Source organism: Acinonyx jubatus, chromosome A1, assembly GCF_027475565.1.
Source record: "Acinonyx jubatus isolate Ajub_Pintada_27869175 chromosome A1, VMU_Ajub_asm_v1.0, whole genome shotgun sequence".
Taxonomy (NCBI): Eukaryota; Metazoa; Chordata; class Mammalia; order Carnivora; family Felidae; genus Acinonyx; species Acinonyx jubatus.
The window spans coordinates 214305122-214331975 of record NC_069380.1 but is presented as its reverse complement, the minus strand read 5'-3'; positions in this window follow the sequence as shown (position 1 = coordinate 214331975).

Genomic DNA, 26854 nt, shown 5'->3' with positions numbered 1-26854 from the left:
AATAATTTATTCTTTGAATTTTTTAAAAAAATAAATTTTTAATTGTATTTAATAATTTAAATTTTTTGATGCTAATACAAAACAGTTTTAATTCACCTGTGAATCTTATTCTCAGCTTATAAACTAAGTATGTTCATGATTATTTCTATTTGACTTTCTTTCCCTCATCATCCTAGACATGTGAAATCCTTTGAATGCACACTGAGAAATTTGTATGGATACAGTCATTATTTGTGTAAGATATGTCTCCACTTAGGTAAAAGTCCTTCACCCTCTTGACAGTTGGATCTACAAACTGACACAAATATTAATTAAAGACCATTTGAGCCAACTTATACCATTAGCCTTTGACATTAAAAGTTTTATAAATATATACATATTAGGATTTCCAAAGGTTGGTTACAATTTTATGATTTTTGTTTGACATCAAACAGTGTGATTCAGCCGATGTTTATACAATATTAGACTTACAATCAAATAATGAACACATTTAACTAAGTGATAATTATACATAAAATTAATAGAGGGAAAAGAGGGACATGGCATTTATATAAATTCTGAAATAATAAAACATTTCAAAAACTTTTTATATGATGTGCCTACTACTGTCTATGGTCATATGGTAAGAAATCCATTTATTTAAATATTACAATTCATTTCATAGTAGTCTTTAATTGCCATTAATATGAACCATCATTTATTAAATGGCTTTTATTTCCAAGACACTAAAATAAAAATTTATACCCATTATTTTACAATCTTTACAAAAATTTTTCAAGTCATGAATTACATATTCTTTTCTATATGGGCATGTAAGTAACCTGCCCAAGGTCACAGAGCTACTTGGTTGATTGGTCAGTACTCTGAATCTTAATTTTAAGTTATTTCCATTGTACTCTGCTTCCATATTGAATGGTGAAATATACATAGAAACTTTATGCAATATTTATCAGAATGAAAACCATTCTCTATATTTTAATATATATCTTGTCAGCCCAAATTGAATTGTGAACTCCATGAAAGCAAAAGTAGTATCTGCTTTATCTTTTTATTTCCTCTAATTTTTGTTTTGCTCTTTATTTATTTTTGAGAGAGAGAGAGAGCTGGGGAGGAACAGAGAGAGAGGGAGACACAGAATCTGAAGCAGGCTCCAGGCTCTGAGCTGTCAGCCCAGAGCCTAATGCGGGGCTTGAACCCACAAACCGTGAGATCATGACCTGAGCTGAAGTCAGATGTTTAGCCAACTGAACAACTCAGGTGCCCCTTGATGACGTAAATGTGATGATGTTAAACTTATTTATTTATTTATTTATTTTGAGAGAGAGAGAGAGAGAGCAAGCAGGGGAGCAGCAGAGAGAGGGAGCTTTAGTATCTTACCCAAGGTAAATGTTTAGTTATTGATTCCTAGAGATTACCAGTTTATTATGTATAATATATGTATACATATTTTAAGTGAAATGGCCCAGAACATAAACTTAAACAGAACTTTGATTTTTTAATTTTTTTTTAAATTTAATGTTTATTTATTTTTGAGAGAGAGAGAGAGAGAGAACGAGCGAGCGAGCAAGCTGGGGAGGGCAGAGAGAGAGGAAGACAGAATCCATGAAGCAGGCTCCAGTCTCTGAGCTGTCTGCACAGAGCCCAACATGGGGCTCGAACTCACGAATCACGAGATCATGATCTGAGCTGAAGTCGGATGCTTAACTGACTGAGCCACCCAGGTGCCCCCAGACCTTTGATTTTTAAGGGTATCATGGCTTTAAATTTTTCTCTGTAGCATTATCTGAACAGATGGGAAATACTGTGGTGGTTTTCATTCTTTCTGCTTGAGACTAGAGCCACAGAGTTTGGAGTGAACATCACGAGGTTCTCTTCTGAGGACTAAACTTCAAAACCCAGAAACACGAGGTCACGCTCATCCAAGCTCCACTATGACTAACACTTGAAAAAAGAATTATAAACTCATCAAGCCTCATATCCCATATCTCTTGTTCACTGACCAAACCAAATTTTTTTTCCTGGTCAAACATCTCTTCCCAACTCTCACTGCACGGTAGGTTTTACTTACTAGCTGGACTTCTACTACTATTTCCTCATACATCCACGACTTTTAAAAGATCACACACTATACTGCATTAGTCCTTATCTCAGACTCAGAGTCCCGTTGGCAGTCATGCCGGTAAATGGCATTTAACCTCATTAGTTTTAATATTTGTGATGACTCAGTACATTATCCTCATACACACTAAATTTGACAATACAGACTCTTCCACAGAAATCTCACATACATTTACTCTCTCTCATTTGACCCACTTCATCCATTTTGAATTGCCTGGGAATGATTAGTCCCTTTACCAGCCTCCTTTCCTTGACGATTTTGTTTCCCTCTATCAGATTATTGTCCAATCTCTTCTGTCCAATCTCTTCTTGAAACCAGCTTGTACCACCGTTTTTCCACCTTTCTGGCAATATTCCAATTATAAATATACCCACTTTGTTGCAAATGGCAAGATCTCATTCTTTTTTATGGCTGAAAAATAACCCGTTGTATATGTGTATCACTTCTTTTTTCATGCATCCATGGATGGATATTTGGGTTAGTTCTATATCTTGGCTATTGTAAATAATGCTGCAATAAACACATGGGTGCATATATCTTTTTGAATTAGTATTTTCTCTTTCTTTAGATAAATACCTACTAGTGGAATTATTAGATCATATGATAATCCTGTTTTTGATTTTTTGAGGAACCTCCATACTGTTTTCCATATCGGCCAAACCAATTTGCACTCCCACCAACAGAGAACGAGAGTTCTTTTTTCACCACATCCTTGCCAACACTTGTTATTTCATGCCATTTTGATTTTAGATATGCTGACAGGTTTAATGTGATATCTTATTGTGCTTTTGATTTGCATTTCCCTGATGATGAGTGGTATTGAATATCTTTTCATGTGCTGTTGGCCATCGGTATGTCTTTGGAAAAATTCCTACTCACATCCTCTGCCCATTTTCACTCAGATGCTTTTTTGGTGTTGAATTGTATAAGTTGATTATATATTTTGGATATTATCACATTCCCTTGCCTATGCTCAAGCTGCAAAGAATTGTTAAAGAAAATCACTCAGGCACTAAGATTGGTTCTATTATAAATTCATGATATCCAGCACCAAAGAAATTTTAAATCTAGGACAATTTTTTCCTCTCTCTGTTTACTCATCTCTCTTAGGCTCCACACAGGTTATTGCACATCTTTGCATTTCACCCAAACCTCTCCTCCCCCATATTTCTCTTTCAGCAGCCAACTTTCCATTTTTACCTCAAAATAATAAAAGCAAAACAGACACACACAGGCATACCCCTTTTTACTACCAGCCTATCTATTTATGAGCTTATCTGTCCATGTTCGGGTCCTTCTCACTGATACTATTTTCACAATAAAACAGATGGTTTTTCCCAGTCTAATCCAAATAACTCTTAACTGGATCATGTTCCTACTTGTTTTTTATTCCCCTCTCTTTGTTTTATGGTGCCATTTGCCATCTCTAAGGACTCTTTCCAATATTATTTTACACATGCACAGTTCACATCTCTTTTGTAAAACCAACTATGGAAAAACAAGATAGCTCTCCTCTGATCCTATGTTTGTTTCTATTCTCTACCTATTCTTTTAACTCTGTCCAACTAAAACATTTTGAAAAATGCATACATGAGCTGTTTTCATTTACTTTCCACATACTTAATCTCAACTCACTACCATTATAAATATGGACATCTTAATGGCACACATTTATGATACTGGAGAACTATTTTGAAGGCATATCTTTGGATATGTGTCATGATCATCATCAGCCCTTAATTCACTTCTCAGAAGTACTCAGCACTCCATATTTTAACATGACATCATGTTCTTATGGATTTCCTATAAACTTCTAACCTCATTCCCAAGTAACATCAACATATGTTCAATCAGCTAGTGAAGAGAATACTGCATAGAAAGGTGTCATAATTTCCTATATCCTGTTTATTTTTTAGTTATTTTTGACCGTCCCTTTGTCAATGCTCAGTTTCTAGAAGGTATTTTAAATTAGCTCACTGAGGGACTTTTGCAAATATCTCCTCTGACCTGAAAAAAATCTGTCCTCCCAAACACACTCCTCTTTCACCTGTATAACTAACAATAATAGTCTTTAATCTGATAGTGTGTGTTGTCCTTCTCTTCTACTCCCGCAGAACCCTCAAATTTCTGTCTGCACACATGTAACACAAAATTGCTGCTTGCCTGGTTATTCATGTTTCCTGTGCTAGACTTTACACTATGTGATGGCGGTCATTCATTCATTCGTTCTTGAATTCATCAAGTTTTTATTGTGCCTAAAGTGAGGCTTTGTCTTTGTTTTGGTACGAAATTATACTTAGTATTGAATTTCAAAATTCATTTATTAGACATACCCTAAGACAAACAAAAATTTGTTATCTAATATCAATTATGTCAAGTGCTGTGAAACAAAAGTATGACATTCTTTCTAGATTAAGAAATTATATGTCAATAAAACTGTAGTACGATATTATTTCAGAGAATTTTCCAAATGATTTTCACAACTCAGTATTTCAGCAAAAATAATTGAATATTTAGCAAAATATAACCATTCTAATTATTACACATACGTTTCTGCATTTTACCTTCCATATTTCTATTATTGTACGCTACCTAATGGGATGTTTCCTATTTTTTATAGAGTTGAGTCTGTACTCCAAATAGTAGACCAAAAAATTGTGAATATTGTATATCGCGAATTGCAAGAACTACAGAGTTTGAGGACCAGTTATGTCCCATAGGGTTTGCTAAGAGGAGTGTAGAGTGAATAGATGAGAAAAACTTCCACTATGGGGAGATGAAATATCACACAGAAGAAACTTATGCTCACATTATGATTAGTAGGAAGGAAATATCAGGAAGCCTCAGGAGAGATAACATCCAAGTTTCCATTTTGACAATCATCCTAAATTTTTGCTCATCCCCATCATTACTCATTTTTGTAAGTGATCTGCACAAGAAAGAAATAGGAAAGTAAAATAAAAGCAAATTAAATCACCAGAAAATACCGAATACCTCTCCAACCACATTTTGTATATTTGTATTCTTCCCGACCCTGACATTTAGCATTAGGCAAAACATGAATAGTAGTTAAACACTCTGCTTCTTGGGCGAGAATGTGTAATGTTATTCTTGTTCTGTGTCAACTGGCCTGAAGGAATCTATATGAAATTAATATTCATGCTCCTTTTATATTGACATATATTCGGAAGGGTTGAGAGGACCTGAGATCAGAATCTAGGTAGTGAGCTTTGTGAACTTTTCATGAAGTGTCTATTTGCATAAAGTTTTATGGTTAGTTAGCCCACCTACCTTGTACCTTCTATCCTAATCAGGCAGTTCACTTAGTATCTCTTGTAATGTTCATATATTTTAAAAACTCTTCCCCTTCTAGTAGAAATTGACCTCTTTTCCATTTCCCCCCAGTATACATAGGATATCTTATTAGAACCACACTGGACATTTCTGTACCATCCAGGAACAAGTTTCTAACCAGTTGGATCCACAGTACTTAGTTATGATTTCTGAATTATAGTAAAATGTATTTTCTTCCATACAATCTCTTTTATCTAAAATGGATTTTAAGTGAAATACCAAGAATCATAGAAAAATTGAGCTAGAAAAAAAAATCGTCTTTTCTGATGTGTCCCAGAATTTATAGTGTTTATAGTTAACAATTGTATTCTTTTATTATTTTAAATTATGAATATGTCATACATATAAGTAGGTAGTAAGCAGTTTTAATGAAATGTTCAGAACCTCTTTTAAATCCCTTCAATGTACGAGGTTAGAACAGTAAATTCATTTTGACTATTTTAAAGTGAGTATGTCAAAGAAAGATTTATAAGATCAATATAAATAACAAAGAGCTCTTAAAGATAAAAAAAAAAGTCAGAGGATTAACAAAATGAATATCTGAGAATATTCCCCATCTCTGCACAAGACTCAACAGTAGAAATGATCAATCTGAAACGAATCCCTCTTTCTGACATTAAGAAGTAGTGTATTGGAGCATAGAACTCTTTGGTAAGAAGTGTTATCTGATCTTGCAATTAGAGTTTTAGATTATTTCACGAATATTTGAGAGTATCTAACCACTTTCTTCAATATCAACCTCGGGATAAACATGCACAACATAACACACACAAAACAACAAAACAAATAAGCAAAAGCCAACATAATTAGGCTGTCAGTAAGGCTAGCCATTTTTGATTGGCTTATGAAAAGCTTAATTCTATCAGATCCATGACTTCTGTCTTTGAGAAAGCTATGAAGGAACTCTAACACTAGCTTGCAAACTTTGTGCTAACTCTAAGACCAAAGTTTTTCAAAGTTTACCATAGTTTGTTTCTATGTTCATGCCTACACTCCCAAAAATTAACCTCTGCTTTCAGAGACACTATTTATTAGACTCCATCTGCTTAGAAAATCTTAAAATTGTTATCTCTCATTCAAAGGTTAAAACATGCTACTTTTAACAAAGAACAGCATTGACAGCTTTGTGTGAATTTTGTATATAAAATTCTCTTGTTTTTGTAAACATTTCATGAACCTCTATAGGTTTCTTGATTTATTCAGATAACAGAAGTCTTTTAACAACTATGTGGAAGAACATGCTTTCACAAGGAGGGAAAATGTAGGATCTCTAGAGTTTACAATGTTTAAACTTAATTAAAAACCTGCATTTCTCTTAAAAAAAGATGCAGACTGAGCCTAGGGTTATTTCTAAGCAGGAAAATAAACACCAAACAGGATAACAAGTATTAAAACTGAGAGGAAATAAGGTGAAAAGGTAAAGTTGAGACATAAACCACAGATTGGAAAAGGATTAAAATGCATAGTGTGATTTTATTGAATGGGTTAAAATTTAGCTTTATGCTATCTTGTTGCAAAACAGCAACAACAAAAATCGACCTATTTAGCTACACAATTGTCATAACTGTTGGATAAATACAAAGACATTGCAAAAGTACAACTATTCATAAGCAGTACCCTGACTGATAAAACTATATTTGACAAAATTCTTATCAAATATACAGAGGTTACCTTAAACACAGTGGTTACTTTCCTTCTTAATAACATTGCATCAAATGCCACTCAGAAAACAAAAACAAAGACAAAAAAAAAAAAAGAAAAGAAAATCTTGGAGGCAGGTAATATGCCTATAGAGGCTGAGTATAAAATTCAGCCAGCCTGCATGAGTATTTCTCTGCTGACCTGACATAAACCAGCAGCATACTAAACACATATACAAATGGAGAAAACTGGAAGGTCATTCAATCATTCCTTCCTGAATAGTTTTTTCCCCCACCACTAAACTTTTGGCAACACTCATATCCTTCTATTTTAAATTTAGTTCTAGATCATCTTATTTTTCTGATTAGTATACAAACTTTCATATATGAAAAGATGTATGTGTATATCTATGTGATATATGTCCTAAATTTACTTATTTTAGAGTTCGATTAATCAGGATTTACTTTAGAAAATGATGTACAGATAGCTTTTGGGCTTGGTGCACTTATACAGTATTCTTACTTGAAGACAGTTTAAAACTTTTGAATGAATTACAGAACTGAAGTTAGAGAAGGAGGAATTGATAGAATTCGCTGAGAGTTGAGTTTAACAGATGTATGTGCCTGTAAGGGAGTTAATCCTTCCCATACTCAAAAGATTTCTCAGAATATATTGCCTTTGATCTGCTTGAGCAAGCAAGCATTCGACCATAGAAGCCACAAGATTTTTGCCTCATATGGCAGAGCCCTGGTAACATTACACTTAATAGAAAAAAGGGTTAAGCTAATTTTTAATCTAAATGGTCCTCAGTCAAAATAAATTTCCAATAATACATTATAGAATGTCTAGCTTTAAAAAATATTGCTTATATGTTCTACAAGATAAACCATTTATATATTCATGCCAAGCTAATCAATTGAGATAACTAGTTATATGGACTGGTATTTTCAAACAGACAATGGTGAAGAAACCTCTGCCAAATTGATAATTTTACTAAAATTATTATTTAATTTTTCATGGCTATATATATCATTAATGTATATATATATGTATATATGTATATATATATGTGTGTGTGTGTGTATGTAAAGGTTTAAAAAATTAACCTTTTACTTTATTATATCTTTAGATTTACAGAAAAATGGCAAAGATAATACAGAGAGTTCCCAGGTAGCTGTCACTCATTTTTCCCTGTTAACATCTGACATTATCATGGCACACAACAACAAAGAAACCGGCTTTGGTACATTACTATTGACACAAATCCAGACTTTATTTGAACTTCATTATTTTCTCCACAATGTTATTTTTTTTTTTACCCCAAGATTCCATGCTGAATATCACATTACATTTAATTATTATGTCTTCTTGTCTAATCTGGTATATGACAGGTCCTCAGACCTTATTTGTTGGGTTTTTGTGGGGGGGGGGATTTTTTTGTGTGTTTTTTAAAAAATTTTATTATTTTTCTAATTTACATCCAAATTAGTTAGCATATAGTGCAACAATGATTTCAAGAGTAGATTCCTTAATGCCCCTTACCCATTTAGCTCATCCACCCTCCCACACCCCTTCATTAACCCTCTGTTTGTTCTCCATATTTAAGAGTCTCTTACGTTTTGTCCCCCTCCCAGTTTTTATATTATTATTGCTTCCCTTCCCTTATGGTCATCTGTGTCTTAAAGTTCTCATATAAGTGAAGTCATATGATATTTGTCTTTCACTCACTGACTAATTTTGCTTAGCATAATACCCTCTATTTCTATCCACATCATTGCAAATGGCAAAATTTCATTCTTTTTGATTGCTGAGAAATACTCCATTATATATATACCACATCTTCTTTATCCATTCATCCATCCCTTAGAAGTTTTGAGGAGTAAGACCCAGGTATTTTTTAGAATGTAACTTAAATTAGGTTTCATAATTACATTTTATTTATATATATATAAATTTGTATATAAGAAAATTACATTTTTATAATTACATTTTATTCAAGTTAACTCCTACTCAAGGAAATAAAGCCATGGCATATGTGAATTCAGTGAGCAATTTAGAGCTATAGTTTAGTAATAGCAAAAATTTAGAAATATGCTAATAAATGATGTTAATAAGTAATATATTCTTGGGGCACCTGGGTGGCTCAGTTGGTTAAGCATTCAACTTTTGATTCGGGCTCAAGTCACGACCTCCTGGTCAGTGAGATAGAGCCCCACCTCGGGCAGGCCCACAGCATGGAGCCTGCTTGGGATTCTCTCTCTCTCTTGCTCTCTGCCCCTCCCAAGCTTGCACTCTTTCTCCCTCTCAAAAATAAATAAATAATCATACATATATGCTTACACTATCACATAACACCTTTAAAATAATCTAACAAGAACCCATTATTATTAATATTGCTTTTCTCGATGGTATTATAGTGAAGATCTCCATATACATTACTGTCTGTAGGTGTAGCCAATACTAAAATTTGCTCATTAACAATTCTTATCTAAATAAAAATGGGTTTTGTAAATGTCATAATACTGAAAAACAATTGGATATGTTACTCCTTGTTAATTTGTGCTCTAAAAGAGTCGTGACATTGGATTTGACAATGATTTCTGGGATAGGATATCAAAAGCACAGGCAACAAAAGAAAAATAGAGAGATTAGACTACACCAAAATTAAAAAAAATTGTGCTTTAAAGAAAAAAACATTGGAGAAAATATTTGCAAATCATGTCTCTGAGGAAGAGTTTTATATACCTCTATATATCTGGAATATGTAAAGAACTCCTACAATTCAACAATAAAGAAACTACACAATTAAAAATGGGTAAAGGTCTTGGGGGTGCCTGGGTGGGTCAGTCCAGTGGGGGTCCAACTTTAGCTCAGGTCATGATCTCACAGTTCATGGGTTTGAGCCCTGTGCTAACAGCTCAGAGCCTGGAGCCTGCTTCAAGTTGTGTGTGTGTCTCTCTCTGCTCCTCCCCCACTCACGCTCTGTGTCTCTCTCTCAAAAATGAATAAACATTAAAATTTTTTTTTTAAAAAATGGGTAAAGGTCTTGAATAGATATTTCTCCAAAGAAGATGCATAAATGGCCAATGAGCACATGGAAAGATGCTCAACATCACTAATCATTAGGAAATTACAAATCAAAACTACATGGAGATACCCCCTAGAATGGCAGTTATTAAAAAAAAAAAAAGACAAAACAAAAAAACCCTGAGAACCTAACAAATATTAGCAAGAATGTGGAGAAACTGAAACTCTGTGCACTGCTGGTAGAGTAAAATGGTGCAGCCCCTGAGAAAAACAGTATGAGAGTTCCTCAAAAAAATTAAACATAAAATTATATGGTTCATCAGTTCCACTTCTGGGTATATACTCGAAAGAACTGAAAGCAGGAACTTGAAAAGATATGTGTACACCCAAATCTGTAGCAGCATTATTCAAAACAGCCCCAAAGTGGAAACAACACAGATGTCCATGGAGATATGACTAAATAGGCAAAACGTGCTTTTTGCATATGGTGAACAATATCCAGCCTTAAAAAAGAATGAAATTCTGATGCATGCTAAAACATGGATGAAACCTGAGGACATCATGCTTAGTGAAATAAGTCATACACTAATGGGAAAATATTTTATGATTCCACTTATGTGGGGTACCAGAATAGACAGACCCACAGAGATAGAAAATAGAATGGTGTTTGCTAGAAGCGGGCGCTATGGGAGAGCAGGAACAATGAGGAGTTATTTTTTAATGCACACAGAGCTTTAGCTTTGTGAGATAAGATAAATGTTAGAATGATATATGTTCTATATGTATTTTGTCATAATAAAACAAACAAATGAATCGATAAGGTCTATGATGGAAGAACTATGTTTAAGCATGTCTGCTACTTGCAAAGTATCATTGCATTTTCATTGAAGTAAAGAAATTACAAAAAATTTACAGTATGGAATACTTTGGAAAAAGGAAAGATCTGGGGGAGCCTGGGTGGCTCAGCGGCTCAAGAGCCTCTGACTCTTGAATTAGTCTCAGGTCATGATCTCACAGCCATGAGATGGAGCTACCCCCACCCCACGTCGGGCGTGAACCTACTTAAGTTCTCGCTCACTCTCCCTTTGCCCCTCTTCCCTGCTCATGCTCTTTCTCTCTCTAAAAGTATGACAGAAAATTAAGGAAAGGAAAAAAAATGGAAGATCTAATCAAACATCCTTACAAATATGCTACTGCTAGGCCTCCTGGTAAGCTCACTACTAATATTAATAAGAGAAAAATTCTGATCTGTGAGGCGTTTTTAGCAATATATTCAAAGCATGTCCAGACTGCTTATTTAAATATACGTGGAATGGGAATTGCAGAGGACATAGCTGGCCAGAGAATGGGGGCTAGTCACGCAAACTAACAAATGGATTATAAAGCAGAGATGCCTGATAACTGAAATGGCTCTTTAGTAATCCCCATATTTCTATGGAAAGAAACTTATACGGTAAATCCAAAACCCAAATGCATCCTATTGTAGAAGGAAAGGGTATTTTAGGGACTTTTGTCTGAGGGGCTTGGACTTTTCAAAGGAAGGGGGAAAAGAACAGTTTCATCTTCAAATGGTATTTGCTTGTAAAGCCTACAAGAAATTCTTTGATTTCTTGAATAATTATTGGAATTTGGTGCTGGGTAAAATCTATTATTTGCATTCATTTATATTTGACAACCGAAACCTTTGTGTTACCTTAGAGGCATTATCTAATAAAAGAATGGTTACAAAACTTAGCAGAATAAAGACTTAAACTTTTTAAATGATGGGATAAATTACTACTTTTAAACAGTTATGAAGGTGACCATGTTAATGAAGGTGAGATTGCATAATTCTGTGTTTCTCTTTAATGTCTTAGAAGCATTTATTTAGTGTAGGTTTTAATATCTACTGTGAGAAGGAAAGACTATGTTGGGTCTCAGTGAAAAAGAGGTTCGGGAATTAAAAAGAATCAGTTAAACTTGCTATAGAGAAGGAAAAGTATATTTCCTAGTAATTAGCTGAAACTTCACAACATAAGTCTTCAGGTTCAATTACCAAGTAGTTTTATTCCAGAATCAGTCTTTATTGCCAGAATAACAGTTCTAACCTCAGGACTTTATGGAATATATTCTTCACAAAGTGCTAAAAAAATCTGTTTTAAATTGTATAAAGCTTTAGACGATATACTAGCCTTTAATTACGTTAGAGTATTTTAAAAATATCAACCAATCCTTGATAAACCAGGTATTAGGAAAGTAAGTTCTATTTTGTCATCTTTCTTATGTAAAAAATGTTCTTGTCTTTATCTGCAGTTTTGTGCTTGCAGATCCAGTACTAACCTTAGCGAAGGAGGTTCAAAATAGAAGGTGGGATTTTAAACACCCTCTGTTAGCAAAAGGTAATCTATAGATTTTAAAGGCCTCTCTACCAATCTTCCCAAAGTACTCAAAAGTGAAGACGGCTTTACACTCATGGTTAAAGTAAGGGAAGCGATGGCACTTTATTTTGAGTCTTCGATAGCCACTCAAATTGTTTGAAAGGCTGGAATGGTTACTGATATTCTAAATATTGGTAAGTACATGGTGAATTAGAAAATATGATGTTAACATTATTAAATTTTTATTCAGTACAAAGTATTTGCATGAAGTGTGCTTTCTGTAAATCTAATACAGGAGAAACTTTATTTTTGATTTCATACTGCCTCTAAAATTTTTTCAGGACGGAATGATAACTTCCCTGTACCTTAATGAAAAATTTGGACACTCCCATAATTTTTTTTCATCATTCTCAAAGAATCATATCTTTCTAATAATGGTCACATTGTAACTCAAACATGCAACATCAATTTGGTAATTATATGTGTCCAATATCATAATTAAGACATCGAGTTGCATTTAAAAAGTGAGACCCACAATTTCTCAAAGAGCACATGGCTCAAATATTTTCATCTGCTTTCACAGAATGGAGTGTGGCAGGTTTTCGTATAGCTCTGCAATTCCTCTCTCACTAGAAAGTTTTCACTGGAAACCAAAGGAAATGAGAAAGGCGACAATACCCCAGGACGCAAACACTCTGCCAACCGTCAAAAGGGAGTTCAGCCCCTTTCTCATGTATCAACTTAATTAACTTGGAATTTGACTTTGAAAAATATCCTTCCCTGTACAGTTCTGGGTTAGGGTCCACCACAAGATCAATTTTCTTGCCATTTGGATTGCAGAGGTGAAATAGCATCCTTTCTAATACTGTGAAGGTTGAACTAGGAACAGACATTGTTGCAGCTTGCATATGTTGTCCTGATCTAGAAACTCACTTTGGTGGCTTGGGTTAGCATCTCAAATTGAAGCTTCTTTAGCACCCAGTGTCTTCTTTCAACAACTTTAAATCCTGAGCCAAGCACTTCTGCAGTTTTGTAGGGAGGGGCTGCAGTTTATCATGTAGAAATTAGAGAAGTCGTGGGAGACAGATAAAGATTCTATTGGTCCTCACTGGTTGTAGTTTGTTCTGGTACCATTCCTCTCCAGGCTTGAGACTATTGGAAAAAAAAAAAAAAGAATATTACATAGGCTGCTTAACCAGCTGTCAAAATTGGGCATATGCTAGCCCATATTATGAGCCCCTTGTGTTTTGCTGTTGTAAGCAACTTCAGATTGTCTCTTGGTTAGAAGCAAACTATATATCAAACACCACTCCAAAGTGTGTCCTCACAAATTTTAGAGGAGATACATATGTCAAAATTTTAGGAGGCATATAGATGAATCTTTCTAGTGGTCTTTGAAGCCCCACTCAGTACACTCCTTGTATAGACTAGGAATCATAGCCCAGTATTTCACCAAAGATACCCTCTTACAAAACCTGTTCTCAAATATCTACATTCTTGATTAATTTGGTATCTCCTTGTAGATTAAAAGCCATTGGAATCCTACTTTGAAATTTACACATGGTATTCTGATAACTCACTTAGTGGTATTTTACCAATTTGATGCTATTTTCAAAGCAAATATTTTAGCATCTTTTTTACGTACATAGGATATAGTCTAAATATTTTAGATATTTAGATATGAACTTATTTCATTTACCCTGCTCCTGCCATGTGGTGAAAACCGAAGTTCCAATTTATACACAGAATAAATGGTCATTCTTGTTTGTTGCTCAGCCAACTTAACTACACACTGCATATTAATGCACACTGTTTCACTGATTTACAGGAATTCCAGTAAAGATTGGTGGAAATAGAGAACTTTTTTTTTTCTTTCCTGTCTCAAATTATTCTGGAGCCAATATAGGAGTCATGGGAAAAATGTGTCTCTCTCATCATATTCAGTTTGGCTTTGGTGTTCGCGGACTCAGGAGATTGCAAAAGGATTCAATCGGGTTTTGTTCAGCCCCTTCAGTAAAAGGGCCAAGTGTCTGTAGGGAAGGAAAAAGTTTTCCACAGCCCTATTAGGGTCCCTGGCTGTACCTGAACATCAATTTGACAAAGATATTAGTGGAAGAAAAACACACAAATTGTGTTAAATTTTTACATGTATATCACAAGATAATGGAGACCTGGAGAAGTGATCAGATCAGGAAGCTTTTATGCCTGTTACAGAAAGAGACAATAAATTTTTGAAAAATTGACAAGACAAAGAAGTTTGAGCTGGGGGTAGTAAATGATGAAGTAACTAGAAAGATAAGGGGTTGGTAAGGGTTAGTTTCATGAGGTTTGTTTGGAGATAGATTCCTCTGGTGCAGTCTTTGGGTTGATAAGAGTCTGTCTCAAATAAAAGGGGAATTTCGTTCCTGCCTTCAGGCACAAAAGGGGGAGTTTTTTCTGCATTTATTGCTTCTTAATTGCCTTCAGCTCAAAATAAGTTTTATATCAAAGAGGCAAATGTTGGCGTGACATATTCTGCTTTCCTTCATAACCAAATTACAGGGGAGAGTTTTATCTGGCCTGGTAGGCTGTAACAATTGAACAGTTCTGACATTTAAACGTAAAACACATGCTTGTTTATTTTGCACTCATTAGTCAAGCAAAACCCAAGAATATAGAGTCCCCAGTTTTACCTCAAACTATGGAATAAGATAATTCCTACAGATGTCAGAAATCCTGCCAGCTTAGGATTCTTCCAAAATAGAAAACCTCAGAATACAGCAGGTGTTCCGCCTCAGTCTGTCTATTTTACCCATTGACTTGGTCCCCAACCACTCGCCTCAGAGATGATATGAATAAGCAGAATTGGATCTAATCATTTCCTTTCTCTTGGTTCTCAAACTAGTACTGCATACTCCCCAGGCAGATTCTCCCAGAAAGCTTTGCTTTTCTTGAAATGAAAGATAAAAATAAATAAATAAATAAATAAATAAATAAATAAATAAATAAAAATAAAAGAAACCTAACAGTTTTTCACTTGAGGCACGATTAAGCAGCTAGGCTTACTGAATTATTTATTAGAAGTGCTTCTGTTACACATAGATCCATTTGCTCCCTGATTATGTTTCCACACTTACTTTCTACTCCTTTTCTTCTCACTCACTAGTGTATTCTAGCATCTCACTCCTTTCTCTTCCAGAACAAGAAAACTAATTTCTGTCGTAGGGTTTTTGCAACAGCTGTAACCTCATCTAGGAATGTACCTCACCCACATGTTTTCATAGATAACCCTTCACTATGTTGGTCTCTGATACATATCACCACCTAAGAGAAGTCTTCTCAGACCCTCAGTTACCATTTCCCATGTTTTTAGTTTCAACATGGAGCTAATGATTGTGTGAAAATCCCTTGTGCTTTTTCCCCTCTGTTAATTATCTGTCTCTTTAGCTTGATTATAAGTTTGAAGAGAGGTAAAAATGTGTGTATCTTATTCAACATTCTTTCTCTGTGCTCTGAAGTGTGCCTCATATATAAGAGGCATCCAATAAAACATCTGTGAACTGAATGGCTGGATGAATAGCTCTTTAACATTAGATTTTTTTTCTTCATGAATACATTATGAATGAAATCTATTGGATACATTTAACGTGGGATTCCAGTTTATTCGATGTGAGATAATTGCAAATGCTTTAATTTTACCTTACACTGTGCCTGACAATTAGACCTTTGGGATTCGGCTATATTTTTCCAGCAGGAGACCTTAGGGCCCATTTTGCTAGATAAGACATTTTAAGATCAGAGATATCACTGTTTTACTAACGTGTACCAGTTGTATTGTTTACGAGAGAGAATTTGAATGTTTTACATTAATTATAGGAGAGGACATAAAACAGTCAGTGAGCTCCTCTGGATCAGGAAGTGCATCCAGAACCATTTCATTTCATGGCAGGGGGAAAGGCATTTTGTCCCAATTCTTCTGTCAACGTTGGTCATGTCTCAAAATCAAAAAGAGAAGCAATCCTCTTTTTTATCCAAGAACCAGGAACTGAGGTTTAAAATAATGCTTAGTAACAGAACAAAGTATACAAATTATGTTTAAAACCTATTCAGGGAAGCTCCCTCTGTCACCTCCTAATCCTTAGAGTTGAGGTTGCTAAGAGTTGAGGGTTGACAGGAGAGGTACTGAGGTAAATAGCAGACCTTCTGTCCACCAGGTTTTTTGTTTGTTTGTTTTTGTTTTGTTTTTCCTGATTGGAGCAACTATCACAATAACATATAAGAAAATTAGTTACAAAATATGCTGCAGGGTGCCTGCGTGGATCAGTCAGTTAAGCGTGCGACTCTTGATTTTTGGCTCAGGTCATGATCTCACAGTTTGTGGGATGGAACCCTGTATCTAGTTCTATGCCGACAGCACAGAGCCTGCTTGAGTTTCTCTCCTCTCTCTCTCTCTACCCTTCCTCCACTTGTATACACTCTCTCTCTAAAAATAAATAAACATTAAAAAAAGAATTTAAAACATTAAAAAAAATTTTTTTTAAAGTTAAAACATTAAAAAAATAAATAAACATTTTAAAAAAGAAGGTACAAATTATGCTTCATTAATGGGCTAAGATAGTAGCTCATTATTCCTTATGCACACATCTCTTGGCGATACTAAGTTGAGGAAAACATTTGTTACAAGACCAAAGGACGTCTCTTCCTCTCAAAGTCCTAATTTCTGCGCCCTTAATTTCAAGTTTTCTAGGCGGTCTTATTAAATTTCTTAACCAGATATAAGCACTATCAAAGGTTGTTCTCATATACTCATTCATTCAGTCATTTATTCATCTTTTAAAAATGTTTATTTATTTATTTTTGAGAGAGAGAGGGAGAGAGAGACCCTGTGTGTGAGAGCAGGGGAGGGGTTGAGAGAGAGGAAGAGAGGAAATCCCAAGCAGCCTCCATGCTGTTCCCACAGAGAACCATGTGGGGCTCATTCTCAGGAACCGGTAAGATCATGACCTGAGCCAAAATCAGGAGTCGGATAATTAACTTAGGCTTCTCTATTCAATTCATTTTTTAAATGAGCCACTTAGGCTTCTCTATTCATTCCTTTTTTAAAAAATGAAACACATAATTGACTAACCATTGTATTCCAAGAACCTAACAAGGTGATGGTAACAAAATGATGAATTAAAGAATATTTCCTGTTAATCTTTAGCTGCTGAAGGTACTGAAGCAAGATCAGTGAGGCCACACGGCTGAGAAGGAGTGTGTGTCCTGAATAAGTAAACTGGCTTAAATTATTTTTCTCACTGGAATTATTTTATAATTAAAAGGTTTCTCGGAAGATGTAGCATTTTCAGTAAAAATTTATTTTATCATGCCAAACGAGGAATTGGGAAAGTGTTTGTAATACACATCATAAAACTTTTTAAAACACTCATTTTCTCTGAATTATTGCCTTATAATTCAATAGATGCACACAATTAAAAGTAATTTGCAGTAATCTACTAGGAAGAATTGACTTAGTTCACAGAGGGATTCACTGTTTGAGCTCAAGGAAACAAATGATTATTTCATGCTTACCTCAGTGGAGGCATCAAAATGTATTATGATCAGATAATTAATCTTTTCCATCTAATGAAATAAATATCTCAACGTATAAAGTTGACAGGGCAACAATTAGGAAAAAATCATGTTTAAGAAATAAAGAATGCTACCTTTCTTTTCCCCCAACAAGGAAAACATTTGTCTAAAAGTTTTGTAGCAAATCTATTAAGTTCCATTTTTCGCCTTATTTCAGTGTTCTTCATCAGGTTATCATTGGAGAAACCAAATTATTTTTTTCATCTAAAAATACTTTATTAATATGTGAGATTTAAATATAGTGGACTTTTAATTTATTGCTCTCTCATGCGTTTCTTTTGGAAACATATGTTGATATCATTAAAAAAGAAAAGTAAAACAATCATTTTTGTGTCACTTGAAATATTTAGAAGTACAAAGTATTTAATTAGCTTTTAAAAATACATATAATCAAGTAATTATTACTCTTTCCTTTAAGGAAACCAAAAAAAAAAAAAAAAAAGAAAAAATTGGAAATAGTCCTTAAACTAAATAAAAATATCATGAAGGACAACTAGTTATGCTTTTAATCTATCATTAGAGGTAGTTAAAAGCAAATAATAGTGCATTATTTAAGCTTAAGCTAAAATGAGAAAACAGATTATTAAAAAATGTATCTATTATCTCATTAAGTATCTCTTTAATTTCACTATATAATTAAAAGGAAATTATCTTGGCAACAATCCAAATAACATGGTATTTGGACCTTTAGTCATTAATCAAAATAAATACATGTCCCATTTTCCATTTCAAATACCATTTTAAAATACTGAATTATTTGTGTCTTTGGAAGATACTAAAAATGTGAAAAGTAAGAAGTTCCAGCATAATGAAATCCAAAGTATTTTAAATTGGCTTAGGAAAAAAATTGTCATATAAATATAGAAACACAGTTGACACACAAGTGAAATCAGATTTCACATTATTTTATTTTCAATAACAGCACTGCCACTCACAATTTTCAGCACGGAGTTATTCTCTGTCAAGGTATTTATTTGCTTTTATTGACAAGCTAAATGTGATCCTGTTCTCTTTACCCCGAAATCAGCTTGTGTTAAGAGACCTCTGAAATGTTTTCCTGGTCAAAGATGGAACTTTTAGAACAGGGGTAATCAGAGATATTGAAGAAGCACACCTTTAACTTTAGGTTTTAAAAATATAATTACCTTTGAAAAAATAAGCTCCTTCGACTTGGGTTTTATCAGACAAGTTCATGTATATCTCACTAAAAGAAAGAAACGATATTTGCATTCATTTAAGGTAGTAATTTTGCATCTACAATAGCCTGTGCATAAGTGAGAGTGCTCAGACACACTGATATAAGGAAACTTATGAAACTTTAGCCATCATCGTATAGCAGATGTTCTTTTTTTAATTTGTTTTTATGTACAGGTGGGACAAATGTGAATTATCTTGTTTACAGTACTTTGGTGTATGAATTTATTCTCTGTTGAAACCTATTGCATTTATTATATTATTATTTTTGTAGTAGAATCACGTTGTTTTACCCAAATAATCTCACATGACATTTTACAACCACTTAGGATAATCCGTTTGGCTTCTGGAGTGGGAGAGCAGAACAGAGTCAGAGCAAATGGCCCAAGATGAAGGTATCAATCTGACAATTTGTGCACAGGTCATAAGGGTTGACAAACACTTTTGTCAATTTTCTAGTCCATATTCAATTTGCAATTGGCATCCAGACAAGATATAAAGCTTTTATTGACTGCGTCCTTCTCTTACGGCTTTGGGTACCAGCAGAATAAGCCGCTGTGGCTGTGCTGTGAGGTGGGAGCTTTGCTGTATCATTTCTAATGAGAACACAATTGTAGCTATGGTTCATTGTCATGACAACAACTTGATACCTGTGTTTGAGAATCAATACTAATTCCTTCAGTCTATTTCTCCGCTGTTGAAGTTTTACAGTAGTAGAGTGAAAGAGCATCTAGTGCTGGGTGAAATTGGGCTATTTCCATTGTAACTGCTGAAATTCCTTCTCCGAGATTCCCAGCTTTCTCATACAACTAATACTTACTGTTATCAGTATGTTTCAAATCACTAGTTGGACAAATGTGATGAAATCTAAAATATTATCAATATGAATCTATCAGTGTCAAGAGAGGCATTAGCGCTCTTGGACTTAGGATTCTGCATTTTAAAACTAGATCCAAGATTCTTTCTCTCTGGTATTTGTGAGATATTAATTTGTCTTTGATTGTGCGCCTCTGAAAAAGAGACTCTGGCTAATATGATAAATATCAGTTAGGCTTTATGCCAAGATGTAGAGGTATTTGGCATTATGTGACAGATTTTTTGCAAAATTATGAAATTATAAAGTTTGAATTGCTTATTTTATTTCTGTCTATGGGTTTAATTTTAAATAATATTAACATTTTCTAGTCTTACATGTGTGCATATTTTCTCTTTTTCTGAACACTTGGTTTATTTACAGTGGAAATTTATCACAATAATCATTTTTGCATACCATTTTACTTAGTTTGCAGTCAAAAAGTGTCAGTTCATAGATAATGTCACAATCTAAGGATATGAAAAATAAAATAACATCACCAGTGATAAGCTAGGACAGGGCTCACCAGACATAAAGAATTTTAGTATTGTTTTTATTCATTCGGAAATACTGAAATTGATACAAACATAATACCAATGCATATTTAACCAAGCCTTCAACCTCTTGTGTTGATGTCAGAACATAAAAATAAGGAAAGTTAATTCCTCTCAATTTGAATGCCTTAAATGAAACTCTGAAATAAGTTTTATTTTAATAGGCCTTTGTTTCCTTCTAATTCAAAAGTGATTGTGATTGGTTGTTTTTTTCTGGGAAGTAGGTACTGAGAGAGAGATAGTGGCACACACACACACAAAATATATTGGGAATAGCCCTAAGCAATGAAGTAGGCAAGACACAGGAATGTATGAGGGAGTCCTCAAACCACAAGGTAGACATGGTGGTCTCTTCCAGCCCCAAGGAGAATTCCGGAGCAAAGTCCTGCCTTGGATGGAATGATGGTCAGGTCCTTGAACAGGTAACTTGTACAGTCATTGTCTGAAGGTCACTCAAGAAAGTCAGGATAGTTGTTACTACTGCTTTGCTGTTTGTTGTTACTACAGTCATTGGCCAAGGTCTGTCCCAAGAAAGCGTTTCAGTTAGCCAAACTCCTTAATGACATATCTTCTTGAAAAGAAGAGTCTGTCTCTATATATAGCTATTGTTTTCCTTTCTTTTTCCCGTTCCTTTCTTCCTCCTCTCCTCTCCTCTGCTCTCGTCCCCTCCTCTCCCCTCCCCTCCCCTCTCCTCCCATCCTCTTTCTTTCTTTCTTTCTTTCTTTCTTTCTTTCTTTCTTTCTCCTGGCCATATCTAATTCTAGTCCTAGTCACATATGTTTGTTTCTCTCTTTCACTTGTACTTGATTTCATTTGAAGAAAAAAAAAAGGAGACTTGCTATTAATGTCACTTTGTCTTTTCAAGCAGAGCCCACACTGGTAAATCATCTAATGAGAAAGTCTTCAATGACAAAGAAAGCCAAAAAGTACTTCACAAAGATTGCATATTGAACACTGATAATGCATCATTAAGTTATAATTCCATTATTCTGTTTCTTTGCAATATATATTTTTAAAAATGCATATGTAACTTAGAGAAACCTATGAATATAGAAGCTAAATACTTGGGGAAATGTACCTGAACAACTAATACTCCGTCAGAAAACCCACTAGTGCTGGTTATTCAGCTAAGGAAATGCAACTCTAAAGTTGCAAATGATTCATGTATTTTTATTACATTGCTTTGATTAGAATCTGAGCCCTAGTTTTTTCAATTCAGCCAAAAGTATTCTCAGAAAACAAATCCGAGAAAAGAGGCACTTCAGTTGAGACACTGATTGTGGTGGTCTCAAAAATAAGAGTGATATCATCACTATATTTTTAATATCTTCTCATATTCAAAATAACCAAACAGATGACTTACATTTATCTTTCGTTAAATAAAATGTTGAAACTCACCAACAGCTTAAAAAAAAACCCATCTTATATGGTGTATCTATTTTGACATAGATGACTAGAAATAATTTTTTGAAACATTTATTTCATTTAAACACATTGTTTATAAAATGTGTATAGTTTCTGGAGCACCTGGGTGGCTCAGTCGGCTGAGCATCCGACTACGGATCAGGTCATGATCTCACGGTTCTGAGTTTGAGCCCTGCATCGGGCTCTGTGCTGACAGCTCAGAGCCTGGAGCCTGTTTCGGATTCTGTGTCTCCCTCTCTCTCTGCCTTCCCCTACTCGTGCTCTCTCTCTCTTTCTCCCTAAAAAATAAATGAAAACATTTTTTTAAAAAGAAATTTGTAGAGTTTCTAATTCAGAAAAATGTTTTCTGATACATATGACTCTCAAAGCCCCTTATTGTTCTATTTCCCCAAATAATATAATTTCTAGAATGACAGTTTTATTTTTCATGCCAAATCTCTAATGTTTTGAATTGCACCTCTTACATAATAGCTGCTTAATAAATACTTGTTATGTTAATTAGCACATTTATGAATTCTACTTTATATTTTGGCACATTGATATTTTTGTTAGAACGACTAACTCAGCATTAATATTTGGGACTGGTCCACAATTCTGAAGAAGTACAGAGAAATATTAGCATCTGTGTAAGTTGATTTAGAATATTTGGTATTTATCGTATACATCATATAAATAGACTGTGCTAAGTGTTAGAACAATGTATTCCCAACTTTCAGGATCTGAACCCAATAAAAGTTTATGTCTTTGCTCATGTTATATTTCAGTGTGGGTCAACGCACTCACTGCTCTACAGATGGTAACATGGGGGGCCATGCTCCATATTGTGCGGTCATCAGCCCCACCACTTATCTTCAAATCACCTCTCACGTGAATGACAGTGGAAAAAATATATGGTAAATATTTAGTGATCATATATTTATTCTGTGCACATTCTTTTGGCTAAAATTTATTGATACTGTTTTCCTTGCCAGCAAGAGGGATGGAAATCTAATTGAACTGTGTGTTCGAGGAAAGGAAAATAGATCATGCTGGGGATTGGCAATCCCTGGGACAGAATTATATTTTTCTTAGATATTACAAACGTTTAATTTTTAAATCATTTATTTTCTATTTTGTTGAATATCTTTTCAATATAAAATATAAGATAAGCCAGTTTTTTAATCCCCAACTATCTCAACTCCAGGAAAATCAAATACTACCATGGAAGCTTTTATTTAGCTTCACTTTTGTTTTGTTGTGTTTAGTTTGCAAAAGTCTTTATCGTAACAGGAAAAAAAAATGACCACAACACAGTTACAGTATAAATGATGCAACTGCATTTATTTTTAAGGAAATGAAAAATAGTTTTTAATTGGTTAAAGAGGGAAAACAATTGATTAAAGAAACTACAAACAAAACTTCCATTTTGGCTATTACAAACTAGGTTTGTCAGAGCAACATTTCCACTGAGGACAACTACAAAAGCTGCATAATAAATGTTAAAAAAAATAAAATAAAAATAAAGACATTTCAGGACACTGAAGAGCAGCCAAGGCAGCCAAAAGTTCAGAAACCAAGAACCCAGATAAAAATATAATTTTAGGAATAGGTGGACTAGAGATCATGCTGAAAGCAGCAGCTGAGATACTAAATATCTAAGCAGAAATATTGGCAGTCTTGCTGTGCTGGTGACATAAAAATTTGGAACTCAGAAACAGGCAAAGAGAAGAGGCCTTATTAAACACCACAGGGTTTCAGTTGAGCCTTCTGAAATGCTATATCCTGGGAGTAAAGCAAACAGGGAAATGAGCAGCCCTCACATGGCGGAAACCCAGACTCAAATCATCCCAGGCTCTAACTGGATCAAGATTACTTGTATCTATCAACCACCAATTCTCTATGATTTTTCATACTTAACATGAAGTTCAATTAAAAAATGAGATAAAAGCTCAATGAGACAGGGAAAAAAAATCACGAAGAAGATTCATCATGAATAGAAACAGAGCAAAAGTGAATCCCTATCTCGGAGTAAAAAGCACACAATCCAAAAGAGTTGATTAATATGCAAAAGGAAATAAAAGACAAATGAAGAATTTCATGAGAAAAATGGAATGTATAAACAGATATCAAATTAAAATCCTAGAATGCTGAATATTATAGAATATGGGATATCGAATACAGACTCTTTAGAACACTGAATCTTAGAACATGAAAATGTGTTTAATAGTTTAACAGTTAGTGAAAAGTTGTGTGGTGACCTGGGAAATAGATGTTAATACATGTTGGTCAAAATGAAGCAGGGGAAGACAAGATGTGAATTACATTTGAACTACAGGTGAGCTATGTGTGAACTTCACATTAAATACATGAGCTACCACTTAAGATCAGATTGTGAAATCATACACATGTGAATTAGAGATCTTACACATCACTGAGGGCTTTTGCTTGGATCCTTACAGATATGTACCGCCTACCCAGGATCATACATGATGTTTAAGCACAGTTCATGGGATCACCCCTTCCAATGCAGAGAGTATTTTAAGTCATGGAACATCTCCACTCTAATCACTGGAATTCCGGAAAGGTGTTTTTTTTTTTTTTTTTAATAGCTTATGTGTCATTGTCCAGGACACCATACCTCATAGGCTCTAAATTTATATGTCATTACTTATCTTTGATGTTTTCTTAAGTTCTCTCAATATATGAGCTTCTTGTCTCCTAGGAAATACTATTAGTCTATGTATTCAAAGGTCCAGTTGATGATGTTCTGTGTTTTAAGTGTGTGTGTGTGTGTGAATATGTATGTGTGTGTGTTATTATTTTTGTGTTCTATTTTTCTTTTTTATTTAAATGCCTTTTTCCTTGATAAATTCTAAAATCATTTTGCACAGACTTAAAAAAAAATCATGTTCTGATATTGGTCATGTAAAAGTATAATATAGAAAGAACATACACTTTATTATCTTAATGATTTCTTATATGAAACCAAATGATGGTTGGACAGATCGGTTGATAGAACAGTTAAAGGATAGACAGATAATCAACTCATAAAACCTTCTAACTAAATAGAACATTGAGCTGATTTTGTTCATGATTTAAAAAGAATAGTAACTTACTTTTCAAATAATACTAAATAAGTCCCTTTTGGTCCATATTTATTAGTAACTTATAGTTCAGCTCATTATATCAAGTAAAGTTCTACTACTTTATTTCCAGAATAAACTCTACTTAAAGTACATAATTTAACTAACATTTTAGTAAAATATTTGCTGGTAATTATATACATTTTGCCTGGAGGCAAATACATAATACTTTTTTGTATATGTAACAACCTTAGGTGTTTTGACACTAGTCTCTTTTTAAAAGACATTTCTATGTAATTTCTATTTATTAGACATTTGAGATAACTCACTTGTTAAACTCTGGTTTCAGAACTTTAAAAAAATAGGAATAAGAATATTTTTTGTTGAGTTTACTCTATTACTTATTTTATCTATTCCTTTTTCTTGAGTTAGTTTTTGTAATTTCCAGTTTTAGAAAATGATGAAATCTTAAAAATGTACTGGCATTAAAGAGTACAGAATATTTTTTGTAATATTTTGGTTTTTAAAAGGCCTTTTGGAGAATGTAAGTTTTTAGTGTTCTATTTTAAGCTTTATTAAAGTATAATGTAGGTAAAAAAAATACTGCATAACTTTATGCTTACATTTCGATGAGTTTGGACATATGTAAATACTTGTGAAACCACCATCAATCAAAGCACTAAACATACTTATCACCTCCAAAAATTCCCTTGTGTTCTTTTGTGTATGTGCGTATGTGTGTGTTAAGAGCTCTTAACCTGCAATCTATCCTCTTAGTATATTCAAGAAGATTTTAAAAAGGTAAATATCACCAGAAATCGTGCTCAGACAATTTCTCATTAAGGAAGACATTTACTTTTCTTTGCGCCCAAGAATGTGATCTATTTGCTTAAATTAATACATGCTATTTTAAAATTTAAAAATATATAAAATATATATAAATAATATGAACATATATGTTAATTCCTGGCCAGGTAACATTATGTCTTAAGAAAAAAAATACAATTATTTTAAGAAAAAATGCTATGATTTGTATTTGGAAGATAATACTCTTTTCCATAAAATCCCAAGAGGTAAACAAATTAGCATTTTAACAAAATGCTATAATGTTGCATAAAAAGTAACATAAAAAAATCAAGAACTTGGGGCGTCTGGGTGGCTCAGTCAGTTAAGCGGCCAACTTCGGCTCAGGTCATGATCTCGTGGTCAGTGAGTTCGAGCCCTGTGTCAGGCTCTGTGCTGACGCTCAGAGCCTGGAGCCTGTTTCAGATTCTGTGTCTCCCTCTCTCTGACCCTCCCCCGTTCATGCTCTGTCTCTCTGTGTCTCATAGATAAATAAATGTTAAAAAAAAAAATCAACAACTTTTACATGTACCATGAACCAATTAGGAAATGTAATTTTACAGAATAGTATCAGTAGAGTATAGCAGCAAAAATATTATGCATATATAGGACATAGACATATACCTCATAAAAGTTGTGAAAGTCATCTCAAAAATTATAAAAACTTGGGACACCCAGTGGCTCAGTTGGTTAAGTGTCCGACTTTGGCTCAGGTCATGATCTTGCTGTTCATGAGTTTGAGCCCTGCATCAGGCTCCCTGCTGACAGCTCAGAGCCTGGAACCTGCTTAGGATTCTGTGTTTCCCTCTCTCTCT